General features: G+C 34.4%; 1 protein-coding gene across 4 annotated transcripts in view; it reads left to right on the top strand.

Moving 5' to 3' along the window:
* The first annotated feature begins 16,784 nt into the window (after positions 1–16,784).
* Positions 16,785–17,044, top strand: part of LOC117120758 (serine/threonine-protein kinase TBK1-like) — an 87,157-nt gene continuing 86,897 nt past the window's right edge. Inside the window, exon 1 of one of the 4 annotated variants that reach the window (XR_004447414.1) lies at positions 16,785–16,837. The gene's annotated coding sequence lies outside the window, so the exon portion shown is untranslated. Of the gene's footprint in view, positions 16,900–17,044 lie in introns of all 4 variants that reach the window. The other 3 variants (XR_004447416.1, XR_004447415.1, XM_033265839.1) reach the window with 3 other exon arrangements.

Below are 17,044 nucleotides of genomic sequence, written 5' to 3'. Positions count from 1 at the left end.
AAAAGGAAAGAAAAAGAGAAGAGAAAAATAAAGACAATAATAAAAAGGAAGAAGATATCATAATGACCAGACTCACAACACCCTGTAACCCCTTCTCCACTTCAAAAACTGTCATCGATGGTGTAACCACTGGGGGACAAGGGGAAATATCTATCTTTGAAAAATCTTCCCCACCCCTTTATAAATGCCCTTTTCATCCCCTGAAAGTGCCTAAAAACTTCAAATTTCGCGTGCTTCGCACGCATTTCTTGTTAACATGGGCCAATTTCCTCTAAAAATTGCACATTTTAGGGAGTTTTGATCAATTCCAACGAAATTAGAATTAAAAACACCGGGGGACAAGGTGAAAATATCCATCTTTGGAAAATCTTTCCCCACCCCTTGACAATGCATCCTCTGAAAGTGCCTAAAATTCTCAAATTCTTTGCACGCATTTCTTGTTACGGTAGGCCAATTTCCTCTATAAATTGCACATTTTAATTCTAATATAATTTTTTGATCAACATTAATACATTATGCTAATTTTCATCTTTGTAAGCGCAAGGCAGTGCAAATTATTTCTGTGACAGTCTTTTGAAGTGTGTAAAGCTCCATTTTATCCCATACATAGTCAAAATATGGGGGGGGGGGAGATGATACAATGGACCATCTCCCCCCCCATTGGGGGATATCCCCATCCCCGGGATCTACGCCTATGGGTTTAGCCAATGGGTCTTTCCTCTCCATACTGAAGAAAAAATAGAAATGTGATTTTTTTTTTCTGTTCTGTTCCTCCCCCACCCCCCCTGGGTCTGGATTTGTACGGAAGCACCTAATTGGCAATCGACTTGACGACTTGTCAAGATAATTTATGTTGTAAGACAACATAATATACATATCATATTGACATGTCAAGATCAACTATCTTGCTAAGACGACATACACAGTTTGCATGATATCTCGCCATGACAATATAACATTTTTACTGTGTCGACTTAACAAGATAAATTATGTCGCCATGACAACATAACATTTTTACTGTGTCGAATTGACAGGATAATCTCTAGGCATAGGCCGTAGCCTGGCCTAGTTATGAAATCATCGCACGATTTTAACTGTCTGCATGCACCAACCAGAAAGGACGTCAGTGACTGTATTCCCCCTCGATTGCTGAAATGTTTATTTCTTTGATGAAAATCTATCACTATAGAATTACAAACAAGTTCTTTCTAACACAATAGTTATTCATTGTATCCGTAATGTGCTGCTGATATTAGATGAGTTAAATGCGTACTGCAGGAGCAAAAATCAGCATACGCACAGCTAAATGTAAATACGCACACGTATACTGATCATATCACTATAGCAACTGATGGCTGCTACAATAGTTGTTATAAAATACTAAAATTAAAAGACGGCTATTGACTTATAAAACAATTAGTAGAGCATGTATCGGACACTAAACGGAAAATTATTATACTTTGGTTAGATTTAATGCATTCAAAAATTTCCTTCGGGCCTTGCAGGTCCTCAGGAAATGTTTTCAAGCGTTAAATCTACCCTTTGTAGTGTACTATAGTGGTACTATGCGGAGCTCTACTAATTGCTCATTATGTCGACATGTCAAGATAATCTAGGTCGCCATGACAACATACAATTTTTACTATGCGGACTTGTCAAGATAACCTATTTGCCATGACAACATAACATTTTTAGTATGTCGTCTTGGAAAGATAGTTGATCTAGACATGTCGACATGATATGTATATTATGTCTACTTGACGACTTGTTAAGATAATTTGTGTTGTCAAGTCGACATAATCTACATATCATGTCGACATGTCAAGATCAACTATCTTGCCAAGACAAAGTACAATTTGTATTATGTCTACTTGTCAAGATAACCTATCTCGCCATGACAACTTAACATTTTTAGTACGTCATCTTGGCAAGATAGTTGATCTCGGCATGATATGTATATATGTATATTATGTCGACTTGACAACATAAATTATCTTGACAAGTTGTCAAGTCGAATGGCACTTAGGTGCTTCCGTAAATTCGTTAGGCTGTTAAATTTCTGTATTTCAATATTTATCTTTCAATTTTTTATCATTTTGAAGAATTTTATATTGTAACTATTTTTGTTTTTCTCGTGAAGGGCCTCCAATCGACAGTGATTGATTTTACTTTTGAAGTGTCCTGTCTCTTTTTTGTACTTTGGTGATTGTTCTTTGCCGTTTATGTTTATGTACATTTTAATTGTTTGAGACAAATAAATGAAATGAAATGAAACAATTGCACACATAAAAATACAGATTTAGTCTAGCAGAATCTACACTGCACACTGCTTATCAGTAAACAACGGGATTCAGCATGGGATGCCGTTTACTGAAAAATGAATATTAAATAAGATCCTATTACACAACATTCAATTTTTATTATTACCTGAATACTGTAACTTAAATCAATTTTTTTTAAAGATAGCATCAAAACATATAGGGATTCAGCTTAACAATTTATCTCCACTATGTCCTGCAGTACACTCAATCAAAATGGACCGGACTATACCACATTATCAGTGTCCGCCTCTGCAGAGTGCAACAAGCAGCCTACACATATGGCATGTATTCGTTGGCATTAAGTAATTTTAACATTGTTATTGCTATTTTCATCTATGTTAGAATTACAAAATAGATGACGATAATCTAGACATAATACACTTCACAGTGATATATATTGTTAGCAATTTACTATGTATTAAAACGATCAAACCTACATGTTCAATGCACTGGTTACAATGATCTCGCCAGGGCAAATGGCACGCCTCACTGATTCCTATACCTCACAATGCAAAATACAGCTTGTATCTGATTGGAAGTTTTTCTTTAGGTCAAAAGTGACAGAGGAAAAATTTACCATCATTGTGATTTTTTAAACAAAGAAATGTCAAAATCTGTAGTTTGTTTTTCCGTTTGAGACAAGTGAATTTGTTTAGTGGTTCTTGTTCTATGAATAATTAAGTGGCAAATAGAACAAATCAAGTGATGGAACTTCAATGTACTTTGAAAATATGATTTAAAGTACATTAAGAAAGACTATTAATTGAGCTATAATAAAACCACCAAAAGTCATCTATTTTTTTGGGCTATATTGGTGAATATAACCGGGAATCTCTGCATGTTCCTCAAGTTGTGCCTACGAATATGCTTGAGTCACTTCAGAATGAAGAAACAAAAATTACCATGAACCTTACGGCTGCCAGAAAAGAAACAACAAACACATCATCACAAATTTTACACAAAAAAGTTTCGACCTATTCATAATTCACAGGTGTAATGGGGTATCTAACTAAACATAAGTTTCCAAGCAAGACAAAAGAGAAACTGCAAAAGCAGCAGATGTGTCTCTTTTAAACAAAGCAATAGACTAGCGTGACTGAATATTAAGTGGCAATTGTTCAAAGGCAAAAGGAGCCGCAAACGCAAATGATATATTCCCACAAACGTGTAGAGACCTAGGATCAGCAAGCAGAAATTTGTTAGTACCAGAGCGGGGAGTTTGTGATGGCACATACCACATCAGCACTGCAGTTTACGATGATACTTTGGAGCTTCATCTTTGAATGTCTTAAAAGTAGGCCTCATGAGCAAAGTCTTGAAGATGCTCCTGAAATAAACAGGAGCAGAGAAGTGAAAATGTGATCGATCTGACCACGGATATATAAAAATAATTTATATATGTATATTTTATACCTCTTTGATCTGACATTCCCCAATGTTGAGGAGGAGGTTTTTGCAATTCTTCCTTTGCAGAGGGGAACCAAAGACGATGAATTCAGTCTTGTCCTCATGTAGTCTTAGAAAGATTCAGACATCAAGGTTTTCAATTTGTAAATACATTTTTTGTGAGATTCAATCTTTATTCATTTATTATGTCTCCAACGACCAGGAAAAAGTGCATTTCAAAAATTTTCTCAAATGTGTGTGGTATAAGAACCTTAAAAGATATAACCAAAAGTTGAAGTGATACAATTCCCAGCAACATATGCATATTACGCTAATTCTTAACTAAACTAGACAACTTTTCGGTTCTTTCAGCCTGTACTCTATTACCAAAATGAACACCCCAGGGGTTTTATTGTTCAGGAGATTAATTTTAGGGTTATTTTTTAGGCGGAAAATGGAAATACATATTCAAAAATGCCCTTGATATGTGACATGTATAAAGAACAATGACATATTATCAAGAAGTGACTGAATACATTGTTTTATATATAACAGCCTGTTTAATCAAATTTTAAAACAACATTTTTTCAAACGGTAACGTCGGTAAATCATATACGGTACAGATAGGACTAAAATAGCGCAACTATTTTTAATGCAATTCGAAAATTATTAGGGAAAATATTTTCCAGTGCGTCGCATTCCGGAATCAACGGCACTTTTTATCGTCAAGGTCATCAAATGGATTTGGCTGGCTATTCTCTTATAGAATAGCCAAATGATATATCAGCATTCCCCTTCCCCTTTAGTACTGCTTTTGATGAGGGTTTGAAGAAATGGCTCTATTAGTCCTCCGATCCATCGTTGTGTAGGTTTAAGGCGCATGCTTTGAATTAGTTCTGAGTTAAAGCACTGTCTGGTTTGTTCCACAATGCAATGTGTTTTTCTACAGACCATCATATCCATCACGTAATGCTAGAATGTGGCATTCCACATCTGTCGCCTGAATGTACTTTATGTAGATCATCCAGGAATGACAACCTGATCTATCTTTTTGCTCTTAAGAATAAAATATACACTTGGGCAAATTTAGTGCGGACCGGGCCGGCCCCAGCCCCCTTTTGGAAAGTAAAATAAAGGGGGAAAAAAGAAAGAAAAAAAAACAATAAATGTCCAAAACGCCTCAGAGGTTACTTTTTTGGCGTCTGGAACACAACAATTTCGCAGGGCATGCCCAGGTCAATGTTATCTAAATCAGCCACATTTAACACCCCCCCCCCTTCAGTCCTCATTTGGATATCTCTGGATCCGCCCCTGACATTGTCTATTATTTTACATGAATAACTGTCCCGCGCTAAAGCCTTACCGTATGTTTAATTCAATAGTTTCCAAAATCTGGTTGATCCAAAACTTTGTAAGTGGTTCGGCTATCCATTCACCACACCGTTAAAACCATGAATGGTTTTGGTTTTGTTCCATCAGACTTTGGCAATTAAACAAACCAAAGCTCTCTCCAGTCATTTCCAGTGACACGGTTTTCACACAAACATCTTCAATACAGTATGCATATGGAAACATTGTATCATTTGCTCTCCAAGGTCACCATAACCATTGGAGAACATTGGATTTTTTTCATAAAAGTACATTTGGTACAAAATTTTTCTTATAATGGCCCAAGCGGATTATGTTGTAAAAAATATTTATCTACTAATTTGTGAAGAAAAAATGAAAAAAATCCCTACAGTTTTGTCGGAAGACGCCAATTTATAACAGCTCCTCACGCCATTAGATAGGGATTTTCAAGAAATTTGAGGTTTTTGGCTGTTCCGAGCTCGTTTCTTACTCCCTCATACACAGACTATTTCTTTAATTGATTTGGCCCAAGTGGATTTGTGGAGGGAATATAATAAGCTTGAGGCTGATATAAAACTTAGTATGACTGGCTGGGTAGTTTTATCGGAAAATAAGAAAATATAAATCCATCCAATCCATGATTGCCTCTCATGGGGTCAAAAATCTCTGAAGCGTGATAGTCTGATTCACTGGTATGACATCATACTTCTGTTTGCTTGACTTGTGTTCGCAGTGTTTGACTTTTTTCTTCATGTAATTTGGCCTAATTTAGTTATCAGTTGGATTTTTTTGTGTGCTTTTATTACCTTTATTAAAAAACAAATGCCCCAAGACAAGATACTTGCAGCAATTAGGCTATATTTCTGCAAAAACTGTTTATACTCTGAACTATTTCAAAACTTCCGTAAGGGTGTACCGTATGGCTAAGCCAATTTCGCCAACATGAAAGCATGGACTAGGGGAAGAGAGATCTCAACATTTGTTCACTTTACATTGTACTATGTGTACTGCTAAAATATGTGCTCAAATACAAGTTTTAACAAAAGAAAATATTGACTGTGCAAGTTGAATTTTTTTAGTAATTCAACCCGATAATGAAAATGAAACAAACCCAATGTTTTTAATTGGTCAATCCAAACTACTTGTACAGCAGGGTTGATTTGACCTCAGTTCGCTGCTTTTGTGAAAGCTGGACTAGCAAATGATAAAAAGTGGCAAAAACGTTTCCATATGTGCAGTTGGTGCTTACAGTACCTGGCTTTATTTTGGAGCTTATAACACTCAGCTCTATTTGAAGTACCTTATGTGTTTGTGGCAAAATGAATGTGAAGTTGGTTTGGAAGTTCTGCTATATTCATCGTGTGATTCATGGCAAAGAACTGCTGAAGAATTCATTTAAAATATTCCATTTTGAACTTGAGAAGATGACACATGTTTTTTCAATCAAAATTATTATTATTAATTTTAACCATTCTGCTAGCAGAATATTCAGTGGTCATTGACATAAATTAATTACATTGACACATTTAGCAAACAAGACAATAGAACTTATTGTTAATAGTGATATTTAGGATATTAGTGTAATGAAATAAGTAAATAAAAAAAAGGATTCAATAAGGATTTTACGGTATATGAACTCTTTATTATTTTTTAATTTCAGTATCACAATTCATCAGTTTTTATTTTGACTTGATATATTTATTTTTATTTTTTTCAAATTTTGCATATTCATTCACTTTCTAATCACCTCAGTTAACTGAGATCAGAGGTATGGCGATGTGAAAGGTCGTCTTTTCTTTACCTTTTTCATCTTGTCTTACCTTTCTGTTCATTTCCTTTCCTTTCATATTCCTTATCTTTCCTTTGATTTTTTTATTTTCCTTGTCTTTTATTTTCCTTTTTTATATCTCCTTTCCTTTTCTTTGTTATTTTCTTTCTTATATTTCATTATCTTTTCTTTCTTATTTTCTTTTCTTTTCTATCCCTTTGCTTGCTTTCTTATATTTTTGTACATTTTCCTTTCTTATTTTCTTTAATTCTTTTCTTTCCATTTCCTTTTTTGCAATTTCTTGATACTTCTTTGCTTTTTTGTTCTTATATTTTCCTTTCTTACAATTCAATTTAACTTTTTTGTTTGGGGGGAGGGGGTGGGGAGTTTCCAAGGTATAATAATAATAATAATAATAATAATTAATAATAAATATAATAATAGTAATAATAATAATAATAATAATAATTAATAATAAATATAATAATAGTTATAATAATAATAGTAATAATAATAATAAAAGTAATAATAATAATAATAATAATAATAATAATAATAATAATAATAAATTTGTATAGCGCATAATGCCGGCGCTTTTATGCGCTTAACAGAAACAGAGAAAAATAAACGAAAAAAGACCCTAAACAAGAAATGACCTAAAACTAAGCTTGACCGCCATGAAAAGTGAAAACCATCACTGGCAATTTAATGTGTGTGAGCAGTCAAAGGTCAAATCTGGAATATTTAAAATTTAAATTGAATTATGAAATAGTGTTGTAATGTGATTAGAACATAGATTCCAAAAATGCCATCAATTCGAGGTGAGGTGTCATTCAAAAGATATTGGGGTCAATGAGACATGGCCTAATCTGGGAAGATTAGCAAGTATGTGTGTTAACAATAGGAACATGATGTTATATTCGTATCAGCCCATAGCTCTTCACCAAAAAGTTCTTTTATTTGTTATAGAAAAAAGGATTCAAACCTGCAAGCCTTCGCTATCAAGTATCATCATATCGTCGCTCACATCACGAACTAACACAATTAAATTCAATTGTGTTAGTTCGTGAAATAAAAAAAGCGCGTCAAAATACGCGCTGCTGTCGTTAAGGACTTTTTGTGTGGTAAAGAATACAAAATTGCTTGACAACCAATACGCGCTCGTTTTGACGCGCTACTGTGATTTCACGAACTAACACAATCTACTTTGATTGTGTTAGTTCGTGATGTGAGCGACGATATCTGTAGACCACAGAAATCTATATGTGTATGCGCAGATCTAACCCCTATGCACTTTATCAATCCTGGTACTTCTCTCATAGGCCTACAACTGACTGAAAACACTCACACATATTGGAGCAATGGTTGAAATGAAAAGCTTATAAATAAATGGTTTATTAAAATAGATTCACATAAAAAATACATCATTGCAAAAGGCTGAATTGCGATGGTATTACAAAAATATGTAGATAAAAAGAACGAAAACAAGCAATCAGAATATCACAAAAATAGACGAAATATCAAAATTACATTATACATTCAATAAAAAAAACATAAATAAATAATTACATTAAAGTGATTTTATCAATATTATTTACAGAATATCAAAATTACATTAAACATTGAATGAAAAATATCAAAATATTATTAATATAAAATTATTTCATCAATATTAACATGGGATAAATTTAGATTAAGAAAATTCATTATTTACATCCAAAAAAAAAAAGGACAAAGAATTTCAGTGTTAAATATTAAATTAAATTAAAATTTACTTCTAAATTATCAGTTCTTGATTTAATTATTTGACAGACCAATCAGATTGACCATGCAGCAACAATCAGAGACAGAAAGGTTTACTTTATAATTAATTAAATTATAGCTCGCAGCTCGGAAATCATTATTAAATAATATTCATATTAGGTTTTCTTCGTAAATCCCATGTAAACAAATATAATCAGCCTTACAATTAATATTCTCGTTCTTCGATGTAATTTCAAATCATACAAAAGTTTGTACAAGTTGATTAGTTTCCTAGAGAGACTGACTATGGTATTAATATTAATATTATAATAATAATAATAATAATAATAATAATAATAATAATAAAAATAATAATAATAATAAAATAATGATAATAATAGAATAATAATAATAATAATAATAATAATAATGTGACTAATAATAATAAAATATTATTATTAACTATTATTATTATTATTATTTTTATTATTATATTGATATTATTAAAAAGTGCATATATGTAAATTAATGCTAGCTCCATCCAATAAGGCAATTAAACCAATCATTATGTTCCCGCCATTAAGATGTGTATAAGAGACAGATTCAATAGTTTCCAATAACAAAATGCTATGAAAAAAAAGTATATATTGTATTTATTAATGATTTGTACGAAACACAAAAATCTCATGCATATTAGAGGCAGCTAGGCTAAGGATTTAAATACTACATATACACATACATATACAGTATATGGATCTAGGTTGACATTTTGGATAGAGGTCAGAATTTTTTTCATAAAAACGCCAAGAAAAGGGTGATCCGGGGCGTCCTTTTCCGCGAAATGAGCTGTTCCCAGACTTCTGAGGTGTCTTTTATTGAATTTTAAGTTTTACAAAATTAAGTTTTTCCTTCTCTTGAAAACGGTCAGGTAAGCTTTCTCATTGTTATTACAGTAAATAGGCCTATTTATGTGTGTATACGTACATAAAATTGAGTTGCTAGGTGTTCTTTTTTCCATGAATGGATAACGCCAAAGAGGAAGGGGGTCGGGGATCCTCCCCGAGAAAAAATTGATCACTAGATGGCAAGAAATGAGCTTTCCCGAATTCTGATGTGTCTTTTAATGACTTTTAAGTTCTTTAAATTTTAAGGTTGTCTTTTGCTTGAAAATGGTCAGGTAAACTTCTCATTCTTTTGTAATTTTTTTTTCATTTTTATTACAGTAAATAGGCGTATGTGTGTACACCGGTAAACCGAGAATTTTTTTTCCAACTGTGTGGGTCAAGACCCTTCCCCTCTCAGATCCGCCAATTGGGGGCCGTAAGTATGTGGGACTGATCGAGATAATACTACCGTATGGGAGTCCGGGTAGTGTCCCCGCGACACTTTTGTTTTCTAGACGCCCGAATTTAACCTCTGAGGCGTTTTGGGCGGATATTTTTTTTTAACCTTTCAAGGGGAGGGTGGAAAAATTGGCCCCTGGTGGTATATAAGAAATTCAATTCAGTGTAACATTTATTCGTAAACATGATCATTTTAATATTAAATATGAAAGTAAGATATTGCAAAAGGAAGCATTAAGGCAAAGCTCGACGATAAGTAAACAAATCTTGTGTTGGTGAAAGCCAGAAATAAATAAATGAATAAATAAAATCTGTTTAATTAAATGGATGAAACCTAGTATTACTGACGGTATGGTACCGGCCTCGTTTCATTGCCGTATTCGACTGGTTTATTTCGTTTACTACAATTTTTCGTTAGTATTATATATATTCTACTGGTTTGTAAAATAGACATTGTTGACAACGAAACTTAACGTAAATCAGAGTGCATTAAGCAGCGTTAAGTTATCCACCTGACCACAACAAACATGGCCGATTGGTGAGTTTAGAAACAATATTTGCGTTAGTATTATTTAGGTTAAATTTCAGAAAATAAAAAATCAATTGTAGGCTAACAGAATTAAAAAAACAGGCCGAAATTATTTTTTTAATTAATTATTTGTAATTTATTATTTGTAATTATAAGATTGGCCATAATAAGAGAGGGCCATAATGAAACCACCGGCGATAGCTTTATTTTAACCAGTCACAAGCTTGAACAGCGCCAAAAGGGCCATGATAAAAGCGCTGTTTATTTTTATTATAACGTTGTTCAATATTGTTATAGGTTGTCCGAAAGGGCCATAATGAAAACGCTGTTACGTTGTTCACTTTCAACCACCACAAGCTTGAAACAGCGCCGAAAGGGCCATAATAAAGGCGTCGCACTTTGAAAACACCGTTCAGTGTATCTCTAGGTGAAAGGGCCAAACATTCAGCCAATCACGTTCCTTCCTTTCATTTATTTGTGCGAGCATCTGTCGTCGGCATATTCTTCACCCGAGTATAGGCCTACAGTTGACTATAAGTTATTTGATACATTAGGTTTTCATGTCATAGGAGTGATGTTTTGCTCTACCTGACGTGTAATCGTACTGAATACTCAGTACGTCCCCAAATACTAGCGCAAAAAAATCGCAAATGATACGTCCTTATAAAATTATAGTAAGACACACCATTTTTAGCCTAAAAAATCTTTCGATTGATTTATTGCAGGGTTGCAAATTACGGACATCCATGGTTCTAACGCGGAAACAGAGTGTAGTCTCAGACTCTGAGCATGTGCAGCACCGGTATATTACACAAAAAAATCTATGAAAGAAGGAATGTGATTGGCTGAAAGTTTATGGCCATTGCGCCAGACACTGTGAACGCCGTTTGCAGAATGGTGCTTTTATTATGGCCCTTTCGGCACTGTTGTGTGAATGGTTAAAATTAGGTTAAAATTAAACAAAACGGCGTCAAAATAAATCTCCGCTCTCATTATGGTTGCACTATAATTTGGTCACAAAAGTTCATGCACAGATAAAAGCGTATAAATTGGTCTACCCCCTCCCCAGCATAATGTTTGTTTGTGCACTTGTGAAAATGATGATATTTGGGAGCGTAATATACAGACATATACTATATATATAACAATATACAGACATATACTGTATTGTATATTTGTTTAGGAGTATGCCTGTATAAACATTACGGTACTCAATACCTTTAATTTTTAATGGTATAATTTGTAGTCTTATTTTGTATGTACAGTTTTTTCTGTTTTTATTTGCATACTTTATCAATGATTGTGTAGAAGTATGCTCCTTCTAATTTATAGTATATTTTTGTAATTTAAGCTGAACGCACTACTCTTGTGTGTGCCGCCGTTCCAAAAGGCGGTATGTTCAATTTTCAAAGTAAATAAATATGGCCTTTTTGGCCAACCTATAATAATATTGAACAACTTAAACGGCGTTAACATATAAGAAACTAACGCCACTTTTATTATGACACTTTCGGCGTTGTTTCAATCTTATGATTTGTTGAAATTGAACAACATAACGTCGTTAAAACAAGTTAAAATAAAACTAATGCCGTTTTCATTGTGACCGGCCTTTCGGCCAATCTTATATTTACGGCGTTTTAAATAAAAGTTACCGGCGCTTTTCCCTTTCGGCACTGTTCAAAGCTTGTGATTGGTTGGAATTGAACAACGTTACTGCCTTTAACTTAAAAGACAACAGCGTTTCATAAAGCTGGTTTCCCACTTGGCGCATTAATTCGCGCCAATCAAAACGTCGGTTCGATTCGCTTCCTGAGCTCTGATTGGTTGTGCATTTTTTCACTTTGCAAAAACTCTGATGTGCATGCGCATGAACTGACGCTTTCGATTCGCGCGAATAAATTCGCCTAGTGGAAAACCGGCTTTATGGCCCTGATGGCTAACCATAAATGTAAGGTCTCACAATAGTTGCCAACTTTTCCCAAAAGAAATCTGTGAGAACTCGCGTTGCGTAGCCACGTGCCACTGGCTGGGCAGGGGGAACAGGGAGAGATCCCCTGGCCCAGGGGGAGGGGCCTCGGGGGCCATTGACAAGAGTTTTGACGCTCGCGCAATCTGAGCATTTTTTTTCACTACTGATGAGATTGATCTTGGACACTAAATTAATTCAAGTGTATGTAAACTTATAACCAAAAAGTTATACTCATTTAAATTTGACCAAAATACAGTACTGTAAACTTAGGATGAGTACCAGACAGTTGCTTGGTGTAAAATAAAAACATTTTTTACGGACTCACTTTTATCATGGAGGTATATATACCTCCATGCTTTAATCATGAATCACGGTGTACAGACAGTACTTTCATGTGGGAAACAAACAAACTATGCCCGGTGAATTTTGATCCGTGAGTAACTTTGAAATCCGTGAGTTTTTGTTCATCCATAGTAAAACTGGTAAATGATAAATTATCCGTGAGTCTCACGGTCAATCCGTATAAGTTGGCAACTATGTCTCACAATGGAAAAATCATTATCATCGCTAGAAAAAAAAAAGAGTTTATATTGAACCACAGCTTTAATTTGGTCTTTGAATGGCTTCCCTAGGATAAATAGATCCAGAGATATTAGCATTTAAGGAGTGTATGAGAACCACCAGGTTTTGAGAAAATCGGCCTCAACAAAGATAACTAACCTGTACAAATAATAGTACTAGAATTACATAGCCGAATATGCGCAGAGAACACTGCTTTATAGAAAATTCACTTAAAATGTACACAATCATAAAATATAAGTATCAAGTTATTCAAAAACATAAAAATCTAAATTTCGTAAAAATGTTGCCCTTGACCTATTTTGTATGGAACGCCGTTGCTGCCTTTGGTGGCTCTTTTCCGTTCGGCGCATTTGCTATTCGGCTTTTTACATTACGTTTGGTGCTTTTTACATTACGTTCGGTGCTTTTATTAACATTACATTCGGTGCTTTGAAACATTACGTTCGGTGCTTTTAACATTACGTTCGTTGCTTTTGCCACACTTACGGATCTTTTATCATTTGGTGCTTTTTAGTTTTACCTTTCGGCCCTTTCATCATTACCTGTCTCTTATACACATCTAGATGTGTATAAGAGACAGGTATGATAGTAATCGCACATATGGTAGCACCTGTCTCTTATACACATCTAGATGTGTATAAGAGACAGGTACAGAGAATTTCGATTGTTTATCAATATCATCATGTTAGATCCAAAACACGTTTTATGCAGGCACCGACGAGGATAGATTAAACATAATAATAATAATAATAATAATAATAATAATAATAATAATAATAATATAATTTTGATATGTACATGTTTTATGTTATATGTTGATTAGTTTTAGTTAATAATATTACAGTTTAATGGTTTAATGGCCCCAGAACCCTGAACCCCGACGGAAGCAAATTGGCCGTAGATCGGGAGTTCTAAATGTGGAATTGTGGATTTTCTCCCCAAGAGATGGGTGTTCTCCCTGTACCCTCCCACTGCACTGGCTCCACCCTGCTTCACGAATTGCCTTTTTCCAACTTGGGACCCCTGCAAATGTATCTTTGTTGTAATATAAATGCTAAGTTTTTATTATTTATTTGAGGTATATTTATTAAAAATTCAACATAAAAAACATACATAGCAGCAACAAAGGCTGAATTGCGTATGAATTAAGAAGTAAGTATAAAATATATATTATATAATATTAAAAAGGTAGACAAAATAAAAAGAAAAAAAAAATAAATACCAATATCAAAATACGAGATAACACCACGGAAGGAGCATTTGTAAAACGACCGGACAGTAAAGGGAGGGGAAAATAAATCAATCAACTGGAGAGGGAAATTTTGAGTTTAACTTTTATATATTATGCAAGACAAAAATGGGATCGGACTTGTTTGGAATCGTTTGGTTACCGGTAATTAATTAATTAATTAATTAATTACGTTTCTTTTTTTTTTAAATAAGCCTGCTTCTTCATATCCGGAATAAAGAAGAGTCCCCCCTAGTAATTTTTGTTTTCAATACTAGGTCTATAAATCTTATATTTCTATTTGCCCTAAAATACCACCAAAATCATGTGGAAAAAAACTAGAACGTACCCTTTCCCTTTCAAACTTAGGGACAAGAAAATGTAGGTCCAGGTCTTCTAATACTGTTTTGATTGATCGAGACATTTTTGTTTTCGTTAGTTATTAATTTTATCACTAAGATAATCACATGTCGAATATGCTTTGTTACGCGCGATTTTCCACTAGGCTCATTCCCACAGCCGTTGATTTTTTTTCCACTTGACCCGATGTCAAAGGTCATGAAAGCACTGAATGATAAAAGAACCGTACGTAATGATGAAAGGGCCGAAAGGTAAAAGCAACAAATGATAAAAGAGCCGAAGTGCGGCAAAAGCACCGAACGTAATGTTAAAAGCACCGAACGTAATGTTAAAAGCACCGAACGTAATGTAAAAGCACCGAACGTAATGTAAAAGCATCGAACGTAATGTTAAAAGGGCCGAATAGCAAATGCGCCGAACGGAAAAGAGCCACCAAAGGCAGTAACGGCGTTCCATACTCTGTGCACTATGCACCCCGGAAGTACTGTACAGCGTTACTATTAAGATACTTGAAAAATATGGCCGCTTCCGCAATATTAAATTATTATTCAAATATTCAGTCAAGTAAAGGTAACAAAAATGATACACATTATCCAGTCAACCATTTACAACGCATTGTAAAATAATAAATTAATCATATAATAAATGTTCCATTGATGATGAGCTATAGTAGAAAATCCAAATGCCAAATGGCCTTCAAACATGGCGTCGAAAAAAAAGTACATGAAACATGGATGCTACGGTCTACATACATGTCCTATGGTTAAGACTCTAAAATCTTGCTTTGAACGTAAAAATATCACAGATTACAATGCTTAATTTTAATATGGTTTTCTATTTTATTAATATTGGCACCCGCATAGCATAGGTTTTGTATGTCACGTGACAAGAAAGGTGTAGAGTCGATTCGGCCCCGTGACGTTTCGGCACGAGTCGTTTCGGCCCGAGTCGATTCGGCCCAGGTCGTTTCGGCCCTGAGTTTTTTGTCGCATGCATTTGTATGGAGCGCCGAAGGTGCCGCCGCAAATAATAATTTAATAGAACATGGTGGCCGCTAAATTAAACATGAAACTTAGGCTATATCACTGCAAAATTATCAGATATTAACAATTCTTTTTAGTAGTATTTTATTATTATTATTATTATTATTATTATTATTATTATTCATTGCGGTATAAAATAGTGTTGTCTTTCTTTTTACAGGAACAACGCAAATGGTACAAGTCGATTGGTTTGGAGGCACGTTTCTTTTTTTTTTTTTTATCGTTTCCATACGATGTAGGCAGTGCCGGATTAACCATTAGGCAAATAAGGCACAAGCCTTGTGGGCCAGGCAAAAATGATGGGCCAACAAAAAGTTGGACTGCAATATTATTTACATTCTATTTTCCGGAATTATTAGGCCAGAAAACTCGTAATTATTACCATGGGGTCCATTCAATTAACATTTTTGGGCCATTTCCAAAATGTGCCTTGAGGCCAGACGATGCTTTAATCCGGCACTGGATTTATAAAACAAGTAGGCTTATAGTTACTTTAGCCGATTAGTTTGTTGCATGGAAACTAATTATAAAAGTCGGAAAGAAACCCTACAAACAGCTTTTCACAGTACTCTTAGGCCTAATAATAATAATAATAATTCAATGCGACTAATTAAAAATAATTTGTGTTTTGTTATGACAAATGCTCATTTAGATAGCATCATGATGGTTGGAATACATCGTGGTAGGTGAAGCAACCTCAAACATGACAGCATGGTTGACAGATTTCATGCAAAATTTCCAAAAAAATAGAATTTCACTTTCAAGAATGAGGATTGAAAATAAATTAGATACAGTAGTTACATTACATACTCTTTGTTTTTTGCATTATCAAAATGTTTTGGTTTCGGAAGCTGATTTCAACATTAGAAAGCATAGCCTATATGAAGTCATATTATAGTAACTCGATGCCTATCAAATAAGTAATAAAAATTTGCCATAATTCATCAAATATCCGTGGCTTTCAGGGGGCTTCGCCCACTGGACCCCCACCGGATCCCTGGCCCCAGCCAAGTGAGGCTCGATTTGCTCCACAAGTCCCCCATCCTGTCGGGCAGGTCCTGGCGCCATCACCAAATAAATCACCAATTAAACCACAGTGCGTACTTGGCGCTCCACACTAATTGCAATGTCGAAATCCGGCCCTACAAAACAATAGATCTAGACTCGACCACATCTAGCCGAATCGACACGTACAACATTTGTTGATCAAATCAAGTAGGTAGCAAGTCAATATTTTGTACTACTGTATTGTTTGCCAGTTTTTGTATTAATTAAAGGTATTTTCAGTACAATTTCTAACCAGGTTGGGACTAGGTAGTTCTCTAACTAATGAAGGTTATTTATATAATTTTTAGGCCAATTTGATCCTAGGCCGGCTTGAAAAGGAAAGCCCATCTCAAATCCATGGGCTTCTTTTTAATT

Source organism: Anneissia japonica, unplaced genomic scaffold (genome assembly GCF_011630105.1).
Source record: "Anneissia japonica isolate Jap-2015-1 unplaced genomic scaffold, ASM1163010v1 scaffold69_len1423075_cov170, whole genome shotgun sequence".
Taxonomy (NCBI): Eukaryota; Metazoa; Echinodermata; class Crinoidea; order Comatulida; family Comatulidae; genus Anneissia; species Anneissia japonica.
This window is presented reverse-complemented; position numbering and strand designations above follow the sequence as displayed.